The sequence below is a fragment of the Phascolarctos cinereus genome, unplaced genomic scaffold, assembly GCF_003287225.1.
Source record: "Phascolarctos cinereus isolate Bilbo 61053 unplaced genomic scaffold, phaCin_HiC Scaffold_2;HRSCAF=192, whole genome shotgun sequence".
NCBI lineage: Eukaryota > Metazoa > Chordata > Mammalia > Diprotodontia > Phascolarctidae > Phascolarctos > Phascolarctos cinereus.
In genome coordinates, this window is record NW_027555625.1 from 399,769,263 (window position 1) to 399,785,508 (window position 16,246).

A 16,246-nucleotide genomic window follows, 5' to 3' on the forward strand; every position below is an offset into this window, starting at 1 on the left:
CTGAGCCAGAACCAAGGGGCTTTGGTTGCTTATCTGTGCTATGGCTAAGAGTCTCCTGCTGGCTTGCCTGGACACTGTCTGTGTTGGGCTATGCTCCCCTTTTACCCAAGGAAGCATACCTTTCTTGAAGTCCTTCTAAGCTATCTTGAACTGGAAAATTTTTTCACTGTCTTTTTGTGGATTCCATCACTCCAGAATTGTTTCTGAGGGAAAAATAGGGAGAGCACAAGCACCTTCCTGGCTTCTCTCTGCCTTCTTGACTCTGACCAGCCTTGTTTTTACTTTTTTTTTTTTTCCCGAAGTTAAGACAACACTGTTTATTGAAAGTTTACACAGACAGGCTCAAGGATGTTGATACTAGAACACTGTTATTGAAAAACACACACACATATAAACACATCCCTAACAAAATGAGGCGAAAACTCCTCCCCCTGGGGAAAAACAAAATAAAACAATGACAACAACAACAAAAATTGTGAAAACTGGACCAAACAAAATCCCACAGAAAACTGGCTTCTAACAAGATGCAACATTCTCAAATGCAAAGGCATAAACCGGTGTACAAGCCAAAGGGAAAGTGGTCACCCCTGGGTCAAACAGGGAAGCGTGGGCAGGTCAGTTTTGGAAGTTTGATCTCTGGGGGATTCTTGGTAGGAACTGGGAGAGAGTGCCACAGACCCCTGAAGACTCCCTTGAGTTAAAGTGCCTCAGGACAGAGGTGCTTTGGGTCAGTGTGAGGCTCTCCTCCATCTTTTCCAGTAAAGGAGAACCTGACCCACAAAGACTTGAAGAGGCCCACAGGGTGAATTTTCATGAACCAGAAGCAGTCTGTAGGCTGAGCAGGGGAGGCCATGGGAGGTTGCCCCCGAAGTGTCTTTTCTGTTTCATTCACATTGCATAGAACTCCATAGCGACAGTGGCCACAACGGATAGGGTGAGGATCCAATGGAGGAGGGGTGAGTGGGAGAGGAGACTTTGCTGGGGCTTCTGAGCAGCAGTCTCTGTGGAAGTCAGGCCTTGTCCCTGGTCGCAGGCCCTTTATTGAAACTCCTGCTTCCCCAAAACGTTTCCATTCTCCTGGTTCTCGTGTAATAACTCCTGAAGCTTCTCAAACATTTGGATGTTCAGGAGGAAGGATGCCTGTGCCTCCTCCACCACCTTCTTCTTGGTGGCTGGGTTCATCTCAATGGCATTCATTCAGGAATGGTAAAGTTGCTTGAATTTGGTGGCATTTGTGATAGACAGGAAACTGAAGAAGACCACCCCTTCCCCTGTGCTGGGGAGCCCCAGAGACTTCTGGGCAATCTTCTTAAGGATCCGACCCCCAGATAGGTCCACCAAGTAATGTGTGTAGGCATGGGTCACCAGCAGCTTGGCTTCAGTGCAGCCTAAGTCACAAAGCCGATTCACATTCTTCTCTGTGGCTGCCATGTAAGGGATCTCCATTCTCCATTGGGGGCCTTACCAGAGCTCATTGTTCTGCTCCAGCGTAGGTATGGGTTCAACCCTTCAGGGAAGGAGATGGGGGTGAGGGCAGGGTGGGTCTTGTTCAGCTTCAGCTCCTCTTCCAAGGCCAAACAGATGTGATACAGAGAAGACATCACCATCTGGGAATTCTTGAGGAATTCCACATTCTCAGCCTGGGTATGAACCTCCTTTGTGGCTTCTTTCAGGGCCTCTGATAAATCCTGAGGCATGCTGTCAGGCTACTTTTGTCTTGGTAGTTTCCATCGCAATCTCCTCTTTCTTCACTCACCTCTCCCAGCTCCTGTCTGTGCTTCCCTTGGTCAGGAGTGCCCTAGCTCGAAGTGCCCAAAGCTGCCCGCTCCACTGTCTCCAAAATCCCAGGAGCGGAGTGGAAGGATGTGTTTGAGCCACTGCCCCACTGCCAGCTTTAATACTCTGTGGGTGTGTCCAGCCTTGTTTTCAAAAGCCTTATTGCCTCACATTTATTCTATTGTGGCCTACTGTATCATTAAAAAAAAGAAAATTACTGTCTCATCTAGGCAGTTTTGTTTTTCCCTCTTTGCTGGGAGTCGTTCTCATTCTTCATTGTTCCACAGAAATTAATCCTCTGACTTTGTAACTATTTTCTAAGTTAATTAAGGCTCATTTGACTGATAGTCCTATGATCACTTGGCTGTTGTTCAGTCATTTTCAGTCGTGTCTAACTTTTCATGACTCCATTTGGGATTTTCTTGGCATGGATACTGGAGTGGTTTGCCATTTCTTTCTCTAGCTCATTTTACAGATGAGGAACTGAAGCAAACAGGGTTAAGTGACTTGCCCAGGGTCACACAGCTACTAAGCACATGAGACCAGATTTGAACTCTGTAAAATGAGTTTTTCTCACTCCAGGCCCAGCACTCTGTCCACTGTGCCACCTACCTGAGCTGTGCTCTTGGCTAGTGTCAAGTATTCTAAGAAATATACTTTTCTTAACAAGTCTTTTTTTTTCTTTAGCAAAAATACTTAGAATCTCATTCACAAATATTTAAACTTGAAATATTTAGCAAAATAAAAAATCATATGAATAATTATTTATAAAGAGTAATTAAAAATTAATGAAATGCTAATATGTATATGTATGTGTGTATGTTTTCTCAATAAATGCAGTCAGTCAACAAGCATTTATTAAGCAGTTGTTATGAGACACTGGGTTAAGTACTGAAGTGCATTTAGAGGAAAAAAAATACATAGTCCCTGCCCTAAAGGAGCTCACATTCTAATGTGACTAATATCACGTCTCATTTCATTAAAGTCACATATGTCTTTTAAACGTATTCACTTCATTGAGGTTTAAAGCTATTCAGCAAATGTAAATTGTAATAGCAATGAAAATGATCAGTTTTGTTACGAGTGGCCATGCATTTTCTTTTTAAAAGGAAAAAAAGTCTTAAATACTTTTTATGACCATCTTTTTGCATTTTGTTTTAATTTTACTCTCCAGTGGTCCATATCCTATAATCAGAAAAAGGAGGAGAAGAATAATGGGGATTAAGGCAAGATGTGTACAGGGGAGATCACTTTCCCCTGAATATTTTATTTTCTTAAATGAAAGAAAATACTTAGAGCTCAGGGAAGCCAAACAAAGGAATCAATCATTTCTCCTACATTTCCTATATTTTCTGAAAGCTATATTTGGTTTGTAGAGGAACCAAAAATAGGTTTAAATCAAACTTTTATGTGATGTCCAAATACAGTTACTTTTCTATGCATAAAATCATAGTATGACAGATTCAGATGTGGAAGGGACCTTAGAGTTATTGATCCTATCCACTCAGATCATAGATAAGGAAACTGAGGCACAGAGTCACAAAGACTAACCCAGGTTCACAATGTTAGTAAATTCCTAACCCAGAATAGCTCTTCCTGAGTCTAACTTAACTGCTGCATCTACCATAGCAATTAGCTATCTTAAAGGAAAAGTTCAAGGCCTATGACTGAGCTTTGTTAGAGCACTTGATTAACTGGTTTCAGGGAAGAGGAACCAACAGAACAACAATACTGAGAGTGAGCTGGGGAGAGAGAAATGATTTCACAAAATTTCACCAGGATATTCTTTGTAATATCTACAGGTGAGAATAAGCATAGATAAAATCTGGTTGTCCACCTTCTGGAACAATTTACTCTATAAAACTTCAGAAAGAAAAAATGAAAAAGAAAAAAAAACTTTTCCTTTTATGTTCCTAAAGTAGGAAAAGATTAAGTAGCATAATGAAAAAAATAAATGTTTTAAAAAGTAAAAGAAAACCACCTGTATGACAGCAAGCTTTTAAGAATACTCAGTTTTTATACAGGCTCTACTTCTAACTTAGTATTCTCCCTTGGGCATGTCATTTTCTGACTGGCCCCCACAGTCCTCACCTATCTGAGAGAAGTGGGTTATATTTTCTTCCAAATCCCACCAACATTACTCATTGGCTGAATTAATCATGTTTGAAGTTATACAGGATTTTTCTCAATGGATTCATGACAGCCTGACTTCTAGTTCAAAAGTTCAAAAATTAGGATGATTCAAAAAAGCTATCTTACACTTTTTTTACATTTATATTTCACATATTACAAATATGTTCTAACATACAGTGATTAAATATAACATATGTAAAATATAACATATTATAACAATATGTAATACATATTTATTAAATTCTATTTTTTATACGTGATGCCTATTTCTAATGTACACTTTGATATATACACAGATAAATGACATATGTGTGTATATAAATACACATACACACACATATAAACATATACACAGACAAATCTTGTTGTTGTTTTTTATCAAGAACTGTCTTCCTTAACTTCTCAGGCCAATATTGTTATTAGATTGTTCAAATGTTCTAAATCTACACAAACTTACCTAAATTCATGTGGCTTTTTTCTTTAAAGAAGAAATAATAAGTAATGATTCTTTGACTAGTAAACTTAATTCTTATTTTTTAAAAAAGAAATTGTTCCTCTAAGTAAAATTGGAATTTCCCAAGGAATTCTTGATTTCTCATACATTTCTATATACAAATCCTTGAGGGATTTATCATTTCCTGTCTGGGAAATTTCTGGAATAGGACATAAATACAAAAGCCCTCAGTGGCTTAATACATAATTCCCAAAGTGTAGCCTGAGGAACATAGAGGTTAAGTAACTGGCCTGGGGACACAACAGCTAGAAAAGTGTCAAGGATAGATTTGAATTTAGGTCTTCTAGACTCTAAATTTAGTTTTCTAATTCACATTGCTGCATGTGTGTGTGTACACATGCACACACACATGTATGTGCATCTTTAGAGAGGTACAGATGCTATAGTTATAGGTACAGATGTGGATGTAGCTATGGAGGCAGAATTACATCATCATTCATGAAAAAACACTTTCCCACAAAAACAAATAAAAAACAAAACTGTTTTATCTAAATAACTACTGTTAGAATGATTGCTCATACAGAAAGCTTAATTGTCTTATAATTGTTAACCACAAATATGAGTGAAATGTTTTAAAATTTCTATTCTGACCATAGGAAAAGGCATATGTTCAAATGCAGGCTGGCCCTCAAGGCCTTGATGTAGAACAATATTAAACTAAATGTGTCCAAAACAGAACTTATTATCTTTCTCTGTAAAACCCCTCCCCTCCTACCATCCCTCTTACTGTAAAGGACACTCCCACTTCCTCAGGCTCACAACCTAGAAGTTATCCTCTACTCCTCTCTATGGCTCACCCACCATATTCAAGCTTTTGCCAAGTACACTCAATTTCACCTCTGCAATGTCTCTCAAATACTCCCCCTTCTCTCCTTCGACACCGCCGCTACTATAGAGACAGCCCTCATCACCTTACATATGGACTATTTCAGTATTCTGCTGGTGGGTCTGCCATCCTCAAGTTTCTCCCTATTCTTTCTTTTCCATCCTTCAATTGCCATGGTGATTTTTCTAAAGCACTGGTCTAACCATGTCAATACTCCACTCAGTAAACTCCAGTGGCTCCCAGTCATCTCCAGGATCAAATACAAAATTTTCTACTTGACACTGAATGTTCTTCATAACATAGTCTCCTCTTACCTTTCCAGTCTTCTTACACCACACTCCCCACTACATACTTTTCAGTCTAGGGGCACTGGCCTCCAGGCTGTTCCACAAGCAAGACAGTCCACCTTTCAGTTCTGGGCATTTTCTCTTGACTATGCCCCATGCCTAGAAAACTCTCTTTAACTCTACCTATTGACTTTCTTGATTTCCTTTAAATTCCAACTAAAATTTCATCTTTTACAAGAAGCCTTTTCCAACCACTCTTAATTCAAGTGCTTTCCCTTTGTTAATTATTTCCTTTAAATCCGGTTATGTATTTGTTTGCACATTGTCTCCCCTATTAGATTGTAAGCTCCTTTAGAGCAGGGACCATACTTTGCCTCTTTTTCTATCTTCAGCACTTAGCACTATGCCTGGAACATAGCAGGTACTTAATAAATATTGATTAATGGATCAGTAGTGATGTTTGGTATAATTCATTAAGGATTAAGAAAATACATTAGAAGTCTCATTTCATTCACTTGCCATTTTAAATTCAATTTCTTTTACTGTGCTTTAAAATTTTGGTGTGTAGTAAGAGATAGAACTGGAAAAACAATGAAGAAAGCAACATTCATATAGCCTGCCAGCATTCATTGGAATGTTGGATTTTGATGAGAACAAGTTCAAGTTGCTGTGTTTTTTTTCTTGCTCCACGTAGAAAAAACTATTTTTAAATGAAAAAAATTCCTCTGAGCACATAACAGTCTCTTTGAAGACACTTTTTGACATAGTTATGTTTACACATTAACAGCTATCTAGTTGTAAGCCAAATAGGTCATTAAACCCATAAAATTTCAAACATCTGGAGGTTTCCCACTTTTAGTCACATGTTAGGCATTATGCAGTGATTGTATCTAGTGCATCCTAGAGTCAAATTCTCTTTTAGAATCTTGAGATCGACATCTCAGAAGACTACAGAGATTCCAAATTGACCTTCAATAAGACAGCACTTCTCATCAGTTCTCCAAACCATTTCATACAATAAAAATAGAAAGGGTTTTTTTTTTTCCATTTCATGAATAAAACACCTTCTCCCTTAACACACAAACACATACACACACACGTACACACACAATATAATATGTCCAACTTTTGTATTTTTAGTACTCTTATTTATCTCAAAAAGGGAATGTTTTTAAAAATGATAGCTAGGGCCTAATTTAACAGCTCATCTAGGATCATATAAAGAGCAAAGCCTCCAAAGTCTATTATTCAGTTTAGCAGAATGAATAGAAACCTGGCCTTGAAGTGAAGATAACTTGAGTTCAAGTCCAATCATTCATATACTGGCCCTATGATCTTGGGACAATTAATTAGTCTCTCAATTCTCTACATAACTCTCTATGATTAGAGTTCTAAAATGGTCACAGACATTTTTTGGTAAAGGGAGTTTTCTCTACAAGTAGCTCTCTGAACTGATGAAGTCATGGGTCTAGTTCCTCCCCCAACATATCCCCCGAAAAAAGCTAAGCAAAAAACAAATCAAGTGTGGCCAATGAAATTGAGAACTATTCAATTCCCTCATTGTTCGTGTGAATTCTAATTCTCAGATTAAAGCTGAGTCATGTTTGTAAAGCTTAATTTTCCCCCTTAGGTCAAATTTTATCATTCCTAACAATATAATACTCCTATATATAACTATATTTGCTTTTAATAAGCCTTGCAACTGTTGTAGAATCCTGATGACATCATAAACCCATGGAGTTAGGTTTTGTTTGTTTTGGAGGGGGAGGCCTATTTACATATAACAGAACAATGAGGTTATTTTTGTTGATTATAATTTTTTCAATCAGTTATTGCTGTCATTTGCTCCCATGCATTGCAGTAATTTTAAATTGAAAATACATGGAAGAATATTTGTTTAATACATTAATTTTATTATTTGGAAGGAACAAATGCAGTTACTTTACCATCTTATAAAAGACAAGAATGCTAATAGATATACAAGTGTGTGTTCAGGAGCATGGAAGCAAAAAGAAGGGGGGGAAAGGAGCTAATGCTCTTTTTTAAAAAATAGAAATACATAAAACAGGATGAATTTGTGGAAAATTTGTGATACAACTGGAAGGTTTTTGAGGATTCTTCATCAATGCCAATTGTAGAAGTGGAAGGTGGAGCATCTTATTAACCTACATAAATATTTGCTCCTGGTTCTCTGAATTATTAATCCATTCAGTCACATTAGATTCATATTTAAGGCTTCCTAACCCTTTCCTTTTTTTTCTCCCAGAAGCTATACCAGGTTTATTCAGCATGAAGTACTCCTACATCAAAACCATGTTTTTAAATATACAACCTCTCCAATATTAAATATTCAAGTAAAGAAATAATAAAATGCCCTTTCTTATTAAAAATTTACATAAAAATTTCCAACTGAGAAAATATTCCAGAGGTTTCATAGCAACATATATAGAAGATTTTCCATAAAGCAAGATAAAATCTTTCACCTCAAGCAAGTTGTTCTATTATCCTTTGGTAATCTGTAACAAGTTGCTGGAAGCTCTCATCCAACTGTTCATATTGCACGTTTATATCTCTTTGGTTTATCTTTTTTGTCAGCTTTTCAGACCTAAGACAGCTCATCTTGGCAAGATTTATCTACTTTATCTTCTAAAGACTAATTAATCTTCTTTTTAAGTCCAGTCTAAAGCCACTGGATTGTTCAACTTTATCCGTCTTAGCCCCAGATGATTGGAAAATTTTAGAAACTCATCTAGCATATTGCTTATTTACTTTAATCTTTTGTTTTGCCTTATTGCCATATCTTGTCTGCATCTTTACACTAGCTTCTCTGCAGAAAAACGAGGCAGATCTTGACAAACCATCATAAAGCTCCTAAAATGTATAATATCATATAGTGTTCAGATAGATCTTCAGTTGTGATACTAGCAGACAGAAATCCATCAAGAAATACAATAAGATGAAGTATTGTTTTAAAAGCTGGGCACTGAGCCCTTTACTGAGAAATGACGGCTATGACATCTTCTGACCTATATGTGGTCAAGTTCTATTTGGATACAAATAGCAATTATCAAATAGCCTGCACAAAGGGCATAGCTCCATTCTTATTAGCCTTCTCAAATACTAGAAAGTAGCTCCTTTTTTATCATGCACATCAACAAACACAGACATCTCAATAAAGCACATCAAAAAATTTCAGAATCTTTCCTGATATTTTCATAAGGTCATTTCAGATCTGTAATGTTTACCTCTACTTCCTTATTGTGAAGTGAATAAATATAGAATAATTTGTCAAAAGAGTTAAAAGCAACTTCCTTTTCGACTTTTCAATGTTTTGCGTTTGTGCAAAATCCCTCTCTGTGTTTTAAATTTCCATATCACTTCCCTATTTGAAGTAGTCAGAGCTCCCATTACATTTAGATACATGATTAATGCTTAACATCTCTGGCAAGGTGCCAGAATTACAGTGAAGTGAGGAGTGAATACATCATCCCTGATCATTTGAATTCCTTTTTCACCCAGTTGGTGAAATCCCAGATAAGGAAGATAACAAAGTGTTAATGTCTTACACAAAGAGCAAAACAAGTTTTCATTTTAATTGTCCCTTTAAGAAGTGTTTAGGAGTACTCCTTTATGGAATTCAAAGGAAGCTTGCAATTGGCTGGCTGAAAATCAGTAATACCTTTGGTGGCTTTTAAACATTCAGCTTGCAAGTCCTAGAAACAGTCAATAAAGGAAAGACCTATTGAAGAAGAATTCATCTTTTCGCAAGAGATCACTCTTTCTTTTTATTTTTTAAATTTGTTTATTTTTAGTTTTCAACATTCACTTCCACAAGATTTTGAGTTCCAAATTTTCTCTGTATTTCTCCCCTCCCCCACCCCAAAACAGAATGCATGCTGAATACCCCTCCCCCAATCTGCTCTCCCTTCTATCACTTCTCCTTCTTTTATCCCCTTCCCCTCCCATTTTCCTATAAGGCACGATAGATTTCTATACTCCATTGCCTGTATATCTTATTTCCCAGTTGCACATAAAAACAATTTTTAATATATATTTTAAAAACTTTGAATTTCAAATTCTCTTCCTTCCTCCCTCCTCACCCACCCTCATTGAGAAGGCGAGCAATTCAATAAAGGTTATACAAGTGTAGTCAGGCAAAACACTTTCATAATAGTCATGTTGTGAAAGACTAACTATATTTCCCTCCATCCTATCCCACCCTCCCTTTATTCTATTCTCTCCTTTGACCCTGTCCCTTCTCAAAAGTGTTTGCTTCTGATCACTCCCTCCCCCATCTACCATCCCCTTCCCCTCCCCCCCCATTTTCTGTAAGGTAAGATAGATTTCCACACCCAAATGAGTATGTATGTTATTCCCTCCTTAAGCCAGATCTGATGAGAGTAAGATTCACTCATTCCCACTCACATTCCCCCTCTTCCCCTAGACTGTAAATGCTTTTTCTTGCCTCTTTTATGTGAGATAATTTACCCCATTCTGCTCTTCCCTTCACCCTGTGAGTTGACTATATGTGTGTGTGTGTGTGTGTATGTATGTGTATATGTGTTTGTATTTGTGTGCGTTTGTGTGTGTGTGTGTGTTTCCTCCAACTGCCCTGATACTGAGAAACGTCTTATGAGTTACAAATACCATCTTTCCATGTAGGAATGCAAACGGTTCAACTTCAATAAGTCCCTTATAATTTCCCTTTCCTGTTTATCTTTTCATGATTCTCTTGTATTTGAAAGTCAAATTTTTTATTCAGCTCTGGTCTTTTCAGCAAGAATGCTAAAAAGTCCTCTATTACACTGAGTGTTTATTCCCCCCCCCCGCCCCGAAGGATTATACTCAGTTTTACTGTGTAGGTGATTCTTGGTTTTAGTCCTAGCTCCCTTGACCTCTGGGATATCATATTCTAAGCCCTCTGTTCCCTTAATGCAGAAGCTGCTGTATCTTGTGCTATCCTGATTGTCTTCCATAATACTTGAATTGATGCTTTCTGGCTGCTTGCAATATTTTCTACTTGACCTGGGACCTGTGGAATTTGGCTATAATATTCCTAGGGGTTTTCCTTTGGGGATCTCTTTCAGGAGGATTGGAGGATTCTTCCCATTTTTATTTTACTCTCTGGTTCTAGAATATCAGGTCAGTTTTCCTTGATAATTTTTTAAAAGTTGATATCTAGGCTTTTTTAATCCTGCCTTTCAGGTAGTCCAATAATTTTTTAAATTCTCTCTCCCAGATCTATTTTCCAGATCAGTTTTTTCTCATTTTCCAATGAGATACTTCACATTGTTTTCATTGTTTTCATTTTGTTTTATAATTTATTGATTATGATTCTCGAGTCATTAGCTTCCATTTACTGCATTCTAATTTTTAAGGAATTATTATCTTCAGTGAGCTTCTGGACCTCCTTTTCCATTTGGCCAATTCTGCTTTTTTAAGGCATTCTTCTCCTCATTGGCTTTTTGGATCTCTTTTGCCATTTGTGTTAGTCTATTTTTAAGGTGTTATTTTCTTCAGTATTTTTTGGGGTCTCCTTTAGCAAGCTGTTGACTAGTTTTTCATTATTTTCTTGCATCACTCTCATTTCTCTTCCCAATTTTTCCTCTACTTCTTTTACTTGCTTCTCAAAACCCTTTTTGAGCTCTTCCGTGGCCTAGGATCAATTCATATTTTTATTGGAGGCTTTGGATATAGGAGCTTTAACTTTGTTGTCTTCTTCTGGTTGTATGTTTTGATCTTCTTTATCACCAAAGTAAGATTCTGTAGTCTGAGGTTTCATCCCAATGTTTGTTCATGTTCCCAGCCAATTCCCAGCTAAGGCTCTGCTTCCAGTGTATAGGGTGTACTGCCCCAAGCTTCAGGGGTTTTGTGCAGCTCTTTTTAGATATACTTTGAGGGACCTGTAAATTGTCAGTTCTTTCAAGGCAGTATGATCAAAGGAGAGGTGTTTACTTTTTTCCTGGCCTGTGCTGTGGTCTATGAGTGACCATACGCACTCTTTTCTGCCTTGGAACTATGAGGAGGATTCTCTCTTCACTGTTGCCACAATCTCTGCTCTCCTCCTTGCCGCAGGACCGCCACCCAGAACTGTGACCCAGATCCAAGCATGGACAAAGCAAGATAATCCTGCCTCACTGCCAGCAAAGAGATCCCTGCAATCCCTCTCTGATCAACTGCTCAATACCTTCACTAAGCCAAGAGCTTCGGAACCAGCCTCCACCACTACTCCGGGACTGTACCTGAGCTGGGGAGGACTGTGCTGCTTTCTCACTCAGGTCCAACAGACCTTTCCTACTGATCTTCTAAGTTGTCTGGCATTGTGGGTTGATAAGTCTGGAAACTGCCACAGCTGCTGGTGATTCAGTCCCCTGAGGCCTGCTCCAGGTTAGTTAAGGTCCTGTCTTTGCCTGACCAGCCCATGCTGAACTGCACTTCTCTCCCAGCCTAGCACCACAGACCTTTCCCATCAACCATCCAGGTTGTAGTGGGCTGGAAATTAGTTTTACTCTGTCTTTTTGTGGATTCTGCTGCTCTAGAATTTGTTTAGAGTCATTTTTTACAGGTATTTGGAGGGGTTTGGGTGAGAACTCAAGCAGTCACCTGCTTTTACTCTATCATCTTGGCTGTGCCCTTTGTCTTTTTTTTTTAGTTGACTTTTTATTTGTGCCTAAGAAATAATATTCATGTCCCTCATATGCAAACCTTTAAAAAGACAAAACTAAAAGATTTCTCTGCCCTCCATCAAAACAAATATGTTAAAGATTTTAAACAGTTTTCTTTTCCAAATAAGTATTTCCATTTTTTAAATGTTACCTAGTCAAGCCCCTTTATGAAACATGACCAGAGACATGAAAGGAATTGATAATTCAAAGTAACAAGTGGCAGGGTCAAGACATCTGAGTCCAAATCTAGATGTCTTAGTTTAAGGATTTCTAGTTTACTGTGTGTTTTGTTTTATTTTATTTCATTTCATTAACTAAAAAAATTAACAAAAATTTGTATACTTGTCTTCAGATGTATTCAAATTATGAGAAATAGCATGTTCTACCACCTCCTCCTCTCTATATTAATACATTGTTTTCTTCCTTCTCTTTCCTCTCTTTAAACCTTCAGAACCAAACTAACCCACTCCTAGGCCTACTTTTCTTTAAATTTAATAACTTTTCAAGACATTAATTTTCTCACTAATTTTCAAGACATTTTCTTGGAACACTAATGCATTGTTGGTAGAGCTGTGAAATGATCCAACCATTCTGAAGAGCAATTTGGAACTATGATCAAAGGCTATAAGAATGTGCATACCCTTTGACCCAGCAATAGCACTTCTAGGGCTGTATCCCAAAGAGATCACATAAATGGGGAAAGGACCCACTTATACAAAAATATTTATAGCAGCTCTTTTTTGTGGTGGCAAAGAATTGGAAATTCAATTGGGGAATGGCTGAACAAGCTGTGGTATATGAATGTAATGGAATACTATTGTGCTATAAGAAATGATGAGCAGGTTGACTTCAGAAAAACCTGGAAAGCCTTGTATGGACTGACGCTGAGTGAAGTGAGCAGAACCAGGAGAACGCGCACATAGTAACAGCCATGTTGTGCAATAACTAACGTTGATAGACTTAGCTCTTCTCAGCAATGCAAGGATCTAAGACACCTCCAAAGGTCTCATAATGGAAAATGCTATCCACATCCAAAGAAAGAACTATGGAGTTTGAATGTAGATCGAAGCATGCTATTTGCTCTTTTTTTTCCTTCTGTTTTGTTTTGTTTCCTCTTTCTGACTGTTCCTCCTATTGGTTCTAATTCTTCCTTATAACATCACTAATGTGAAAATATGTTTAATAGGAATGTATATGTATAGCTTATATCAGATTGCAGGCCCTCTTGGGGAGGGAGGAGGAGAAAACATTAAAACTCAAAAGCTTATGGAAGTGATTGTTGATAAATCAAAATAAATTAATAAAAAGAAAAAGAAAAAAAGACATTAATTTTCTGAAGGAACCCTTGGTTCTTCTCACTTTAGGTAGAGGGTTGACATTACATCATTATACAGATACATTCAACTACTCAAATAAATTTATCATTTTAGGTTTCTCTGGCCTCTTTGGTTCCTTCTCAGCTCTGGTCTTTTCATCAGTAACGCTTGAATATCCTGTTCTGTTAAAAGTCATTTTTCCCCCTGTAGGATTATATCCAGCTTTGCAATGTAAATTATTTTTGGTCCTAAGCTTATCAAGCTTTTGAATTTTGGAATATTTTATCGCAAGACCTCTTCTCAGTTTTAGTAATATCTATAAGGTCTTGTGTGATCCTGTTTCTTTGGAACTTTAACTCTTTCTGCATCTTTACAGTATTTTTTTTTTAATATGGGAGCTCTGAATTTTGGCTATGACATTCCTGTGTGTTGTTGTTGTTGTTGTTTTTCTGAAGGCACTTTCAAGAAGTGATTTGTGGATTCTTTCATCTTTCTTTAACTACTGATCCTAATAAATCTAGGCAGTTTTCATTTATAATTTCTTGAAAAATAGTGTCCAGGTTTTTTTTCTTTTTAAAATTCATGGTTTTCAGGGAGTCAAGTTATTATTTTTGAAAAAATAAATTTTGATACCTTCTGTTTTACATTAATAAAATTTATCCCATTATCCCTTGGCTGCCCTTCAGAGAGAGCCCTCCCATATAATGAATATTTTAAAGGAAAAAAGAAAGAAAAGATGAAGAAAAAAAATCAGCAAACATCATCACATTGAAAAAGTCTGAAAATAAATATGATGTTCCATACCTGTGAACCTCCTCCCTTGGCAAACATCTCTCCTTCGGGTCTATGCTTATTCTTCATAATTTTGTAACATTCACTTCCGATTGTTTCATGATTACTGTTCTTTCCATTTCCCTTGTTACAGTCATTGTAGATATTGTTCTCTTGGCTCTGCTTACTTGTCTTGATATCAATTCAAGTAGGCCTTTCCAGGCTTTTCCAATATTCATCATGTTAATCATTTTGTATACCACAGTAATATTCCATTGTAGTCAGGTACCTATTAAACACGTATTATATATCATGTTCATATAATATATTCATTAATTCATATTCATTGTATTTATATTGTATATTACATTCATATATAATCAGAATTCATTTAGCCATTTCCCAATCGAAGGGCATCTACTTTGTTTCCAGTTCTTTGCTACAACAAAAAAATCATAGCTATAACTATTTTCATGTATGTGAGTGTTTTCTTACCGGTGACCTCCTTGGGATACATATTCCTACTGGTAGAATCTTTAGGTCACAGGTATGCAGAATCTAATTGTCCTTAAATTATCACGACCATTTTTTTTAATTAAGTTGAATTTATATCAAATATCTTAAAATTCTGAAAAACACTTTTCAATATTTTTGTTCTATTTCTCTTTGAGTAATTCATTTGTTTGATCTACTCTAGTTTTCAATGAGTATGATTTTAAGCTACTTATTTTTCTTCTAAATTGTTCCTCAAAAGCTTTTATTTCACTTTTTATCCCTTAATTCATTTCTTCTAGGTATGCATGTAATTCTTATAGAAAATTTTTATTTAAGTCTGCTTGTAGTTGTAAAATTACTTTCTCCTTTTTTATGAATTTCTAGATTTGCGATAATACTTGATATGAGTTGATTTCTTATTTGATTTACTCATTTCTCTATAGTTTTATTTCCTGAACTGAGGCTTTGTTCCAGAGCCATATTTCAGGCCCAATTAAAATTCTGAGTGTGGCCCTGGTTGGCCCTGAGACCCTAGGCCTCTTGCAATGACTGACACCTCTCATTCTTAGGCTCCCTGAATCTCGAAGGTTCAGATTGGTGGGTCTTCAGGGCACTCTCTGGTGTCTCAGAACAGAGTATTAACAACCTTAGCAAACTAGCAAACCCTGAGCCTTTGCTGTCATCGTCAAAGCAGCCGAAATACCATGCTGATTGCCCCATACTGCTGCTCTTCAGAGTTCCAGTGGTACCAAACCTGGGAATGTCTCAGGAGAGCCCTTTCTTCTTCTTGCCTCTGGACACGGAGCCTTGCAAGCTCCCTGGGTCTTATTTCTTGTCATGCTGGGAGGCTATCCTGTACTTGTTCTGACTTTGCTATTGACCATGGGCTTCTGGCTGACTTTTTCTGAAGTTATGGGCAGAAGAAGTCATACATTCCTTGAATTTCTTGGTCGTTATTTGTTTTGGTGCAAACTTCACGGTTTTGCTGGCAAAGTTATGTGGGAGCTGGAAGATCTATCTCCCATTGAAAATCTATCATGACAGGAATTCCTCATCTTTACTTTTCTCCTTGCACTTCTAACTTGGAGCATGAAAGGTGGGAGTGAGATTCCTCTCTCTTCTCCCTCCCTCATCATCCATGGAGTTTGACCAGGAGCTACTTGATCAGTTCTTGGCAGGTCATCTAGCTCTTATCAACAGAGAAGAGAGCCAGATATTGATTTAAGAGATAATTTATCCTGGCAATCAGGAGTTGAGCTGCAAAGAACTTGACAACGGGAACCCAGCCAAGCAACCTGCCTAGCAGCAGAAACACTGTACTCAGGGTAGAAAAACATGGAGGACAAAACAAGATAAGAAAGGATATTGGGGTCCAGGAGTGCTAACGGCATGAATTGCTGTGGCCTTGTATGTTTCCTAGCTATCTGTGTGCCTCACCACAAATTTACTCCGTCAAAGTCCCT

General features: G+C 37.4%; 1 pseudogene; it reads right to left on the reverse strand.

The window, feature by feature from the left end:
• Positions 1 to 888: 888 nt before the first annotated feature.
• On the reverse strand, positions 889 to 15,503 carry LOC110212343 (heme oxygenase 1-like; annotated as a pseudogene).
• Between the last annotated feature and the right edge of the window lie 743 nt (positions 15,504 to 16,246).